The sequence below is a fragment of the Nothobranchius furzeri genome, chromosome 2 (assembly GCF_043380555.1).
Source record: "Nothobranchius furzeri strain GRZ-AD chromosome 2, NfurGRZ-RIMD1, whole genome shotgun sequence".
Classification (NCBI taxonomy): Eukaryota; Metazoa; Chordata; class Actinopteri; order Cyprinodontiformes; family Nothobranchiidae; genus Nothobranchius; species Nothobranchius furzeri.
This window is the reverse complement of record NC_091742.1, coordinates 95,510,591-95,515,148: the sequence shown is the minus strand read 5'-3', so window position 1 is coordinate 95,515,148 and position 4,558 is coordinate 95,510,591. Positions and strand designations below refer to the sequence as shown.

Below are 4,558 nucleotides of genomic sequence, written 5' to 3'. Positions count from 1 at the left end.
TCTTCGTACATGCACGCGTGTTTTGTACATAGGGGCGTGTTTGGCCTGGGCAATGTCCGCAGCGGTCCGCAGCTAGACTCGTCACGTGGGGTCTACTCCGAAACCCTGGTCCACTCCGCTCCACCCAGGCGCCAGAAAAACTCCCGCGCGCTAAGCACGCTCACGCATTGAGGGGGACACAAAATAACGGTACACCGGAAGCTGCTAGCAGAGCTAGCTCGTTGTTGTCCTGGTGTCTCTCTGAGAAACGCGCTCGTTTTGCTGCTTTCATCAGATTGAAGAGGTTCCCTCTATCAGACTCGCTCATCTGAGTTGGTCATGATGCAGGATCGCTGCTCGCTCTCTCATCCATCCTGCTCACACTCTCCGACGGAAAAGCCCCGAATCTGAATGTGACTCTGGAGGAAAAAGCGGTTAGCTCTACTCCGTGAACTCTGGTGAGCAAAGGTCCTCTTTTCCAGACTGGATCTGTCCTCAGCTGATCAGAACCAAAGCGTTGGATCTTTAATCTCCTGCGTTGTTCTGAAGCAGCATCTTAATCAGCTCTCCTGCTTTGTTTCTATTGCAGCTGTTAGCTAAACACGGCTAAAGAAAACCTGCTACCACTTCAGGATCATCCATCAGCATGGACACAGGTACTGGTGTGTGTGTGTGTGTGTGTGTGTGTGTGTGTGTGTGTGTGTGCGCGCGCGCGCGTGCCTATTTTTATATGTTGAAGTGGTCACATTTGGACTTTCAGTTCAATTCAAAAATACTTTATTAATCCCAGAAGGAAATTGATTTAACCTGTAGCATGTGGACATTCTTACATTGTGGGGACAATTTGCTGGTCCACACAATGCCAAGCACCCTAAAACACAAGCGTAATTTCCAGACTATATATATATGTATGTATATACACATATATATATATATATATATATATATATATATATATATATATATATATATATATATATATATGTATATATATATATGTACCGTAAATCCTCTAATACAGACCCGGGCCTGTATTTGCCTCAAGCTCATCAAGCTCCAGGCCTTTATTGGAAAGAGGACCAGAATTAGAGGCAGGCCTCAATTTCTATATGAGCAAGTTGAACTAATGGTTCGCTGGAGTTTTTGACAATTAAAATTGCGCCCACATTTTCAAAGTTAAACACATTTCTTCTAACAACGGTAGTTTCTGCTTCAGCCCCCCCCCCCCCCTCCCCCTGCGCAGCGGCCACAGCCTCTCAGAGTTCCTGCTGCTCTAAACATTAAAATAATTATTTCATTTTCTGTTCCTCACTTCTGATTACCTTCAATGGTGTCTGTTTGTTGCAACCACCAGGTACAAAAACTAACTTGTTTTTATTTGAAGTTAAAGTCCAAGGAGTCGACTGAAAGAGAGTATTTGTATTTTAACAGAAGTTGCCATAGTTTGTCTCACTCGACTTCATTGTTAAAAGCATCGGCTTGGTCCACGACCTGTTCAATGTGAGAGAAAACCCCCGGGGGTGGCTCTGATGGAAGCTGTGGTTGTGGTGGTGGAGGCTCTGAGCTCGGTAGGGAGCACGTTGTTTCCCCATGCTCAGAGTCACCAACCGCAAGGCAGTGAAAGTCAAGGTCAGGAGTCAAAACGATGGGGTGGGGGTCTTCAACACCCGCCCAAAGTTCCCCCCTTTCCAGATCGACAAAAGCTTCAAGGCGCTTCAAAAGGTCAGCGCCAAGGATCAAAGGCATGGCACCATGCTCACAGACGTACACGGGGTGTGTCAACGTCATAGGACCGATCGTGAAGTGGAGAAGAGACCTGGATGACAAGATCATGTTACGAGGAGAGGAAACACGGTTACTGCACATGAAATTAGTTCTGGAGGTCGAACTCCTCCTCCAGCAGCAAGACAGAGGCAGTTAGAAATAGGATGTTACATGAGAGTGTAGTCTGAACCAGTGTCCAGAAGAGCGTTGCAGGGGAGCACCCGTTCCAGTGTCACCGACACCAGGGGCTTACCTGCTCTCCCATGAGACAAGAGGTGTCCCAAGAACAGTTTGGTAGATTCGACACCAGGGGGCGCTGGGCCATTGTCACAGGCAGATGAATCATTCATCAGTGCAGCAGGAGCAGTTTTTTGGTTTACTACCTGGAGATCAGAGTCAAATAACTTGTTATCTGGTTGCAGGTTTTGTGGAGATAAATAAATAGATGTGAGAGGTAAAACCTGCCCAGGACAGGAAGCTTTCTCAATAGCATCAATTATTTTATCCAAAGATAGAACCCTGACATCCAAAGATAGGAACCTGTCGTCCAAATTTTGGAAATTCTGGTTTAACTTGGAAAACTGCTGTGAATGTCCAATCTCATTTCAGTGAGAAAATCCATGAATAATTGATCCCGGTCTGCAGCCATCCTGGGGATTCCACAGAAACCGTTATTTTGTGATTAAATGAAAGGGAACTGGATTAAAAAGCTTTTGCTGGAAAGGCCGGATTAAAACACGCCAGCAGGTGGCGGTACCGGATTGAGGAAGGAATTTGGTGAGAGAAGGAGAAACGTGATTGCGTCACTTCCTGTTCTACCGATCTCTTCAAATTAAAAGCACAAGTGATAACGGCTGTACTTTTTTAAGTTATTGACCTTAACTCGGGGTTTAATAAGCCAAAATGTGTTCCCTGGAGGGATTTAGAGTGGAGATGCGGACTCGCTGCGGCGGATTGTTGATAAAACCCCTGAAGAAGCTTCAGTGGTGTTATCTCTGAGCTCATAGAGCTAATGCTAACTAGCCACACCACGTTAGTAGGCCTGGGTCTAAACAGAACCAGGACTTTAGGCTTAATTCACTAGGGAAATCAACCTCTTCGACCAAGCGACATACCGTGCACAGGTTCTTGTATTAATTGCCGGTAACAGCGTATAATTTACGGTATTTACTTCACTAACGCTCTTCCGGATAGGCTTAAGACTAGCAATCTTGAGCTAGCCAAACTGCGGGAATCAAAGCGCGCTCTGGTGTGTAACAACCAGCTTCAGGCGATTGCCTGGATAGTTCCATTTTAAATTTGGAATTAATATCCGGTATTTTGCATCGGCTGTTAAATAATTCACGGTTGATCAGACCGGAATCAGGAGGTAGCTTTGTGCTGACATGGGTCGTCTCTGGTCCGAGTAACAAAACAAGTATACACAAAAGTGACAGAATCACATTCAAACGTTACGAAATCACACAATTGAACCCACATTCACTTACTTTTAGGAGTTTAAATGAGTTGAAAGCAAACGCTTATGACCGATACAGACTTGGTAACCAAAGAGTCATTCACTGCAAGATAAACCTCCCTTTCGGACATGAAAGTACAAAAAGTCAATGCTCTTCAAGATAGACCTCTGCAGGCTGATGGCTTGGGAGAGGAAAAGAGAGTGATGGAAACTCCGGTTTAGAGCAGAAACTGTGTGATATAATATCAGAAATGACACGAACAGTGGCGGCTGGTGAAACATATTTTTGGTGGGGCTGTGCTATTTTTTTTTTAAACAAACTTGTGCTTTCTGAGCTTTGTGCACAACTTCACTATTTCCTGAATTAAGCACAGCTCTTTTATTTCCTGTCTTACATCATTGGACAAACTGATTAATCCAGGTGTGTCTGACTATTGGCACGCTGCCTTGCGGACCAAGGTTGAAAAATACTGCATTAAATTGCACATAAAATAACATGACCATAAATGGTAAATAGGCAATGCAAGAGGCAAGTAACAAAAACATTTTGTTTAATTTCAACATTTGAGTGAACACGAAAAATTATGAGCAGGTCACTGTTACAGTAATGGTAGTAAACACTACTTAGACAAAATGCCAGAAATTTACACTGTTAGGACTTATGGAAAGTGGAAACACTTTCATAGGAAATAATGTCATCAGTATCCTCTTACAAATGTCATATTTCCCAGTTTTTGGGACAATAAAACATTTCTGGTTATCAATTAGATGTTTTTACTTCAAATGTAAAAACATCTCATTGAGAATCAGAAATGTTTTATTGTCCCAAAAGCTGGGAAATTTGTTTGCTGCAGCAGAAGTGTAACAAGTAAAATGGAATCAGATTGATGTATGTACAAATTTACTTGAAATACACATTTACATGATTAAATATGTATAATAGGTATGTGTGTTGAAATGAGTTTTTACAGTTATTGCACATTAAACAATGTACATGTTATTAAACAAATGTCCCGGTTTGTGGGACAACCAAGGATTTCTGATTCTGATTGTCTTGTTTACAGAAATGTAATGTACAGCTTACCTCTGCACCCAGCTGCTGTTGTTCTCCCTGTCCAAACGTCCTCCGTTTCTGTGTTGGCTGCTGCACTGATGCGCTGCATTCCTCAGTCAGAGAATGAATGGAGTCCCCAATGAGACACAAGTTCCACATCCACCTTCTGTGGATCCCAGCCGTTTTGAATAACAAACACAGAAAGCAAAATAACGCATTAGCGTGATTGCATCCAGCTAGCCACTGCTTCCTGGTGTACCAATTTTGGGAGAAGCGTCGTGTGTACAGTTTACCTCTCTCCTTGT

At 43.3% G+C, this 4,558-nt stretch overlaps 1 protein-coding gene across 3 annotated transcripts in view; it reads left to right on the top strand.

Annotated features, from left to right (window-relative positions):
* Positions 1-315: 315 nt before the first annotated feature.
* LOC139066238 (gastrula zinc finger protein XlCGF57.1-like) overlaps positions 316-4,558 on the top strand; it is an 18,181-nt gene continuing 13,938 nt past the window's right edge. The window contains exons 1-2 of one of the 3 annotated variants that reach the window (XM_070548623.1): positions 316-437; positions 569-635. The gene's annotated coding sequence lies outside the window, so the exon portion shown is untranslated. Of the gene's footprint in view, positions 438-460; positions 636-4,558 lie in introns of those variants that run through there. The other 2 variants (XM_070548624.1, XM_070548622.1) reach the window with 2 other exon arrangements.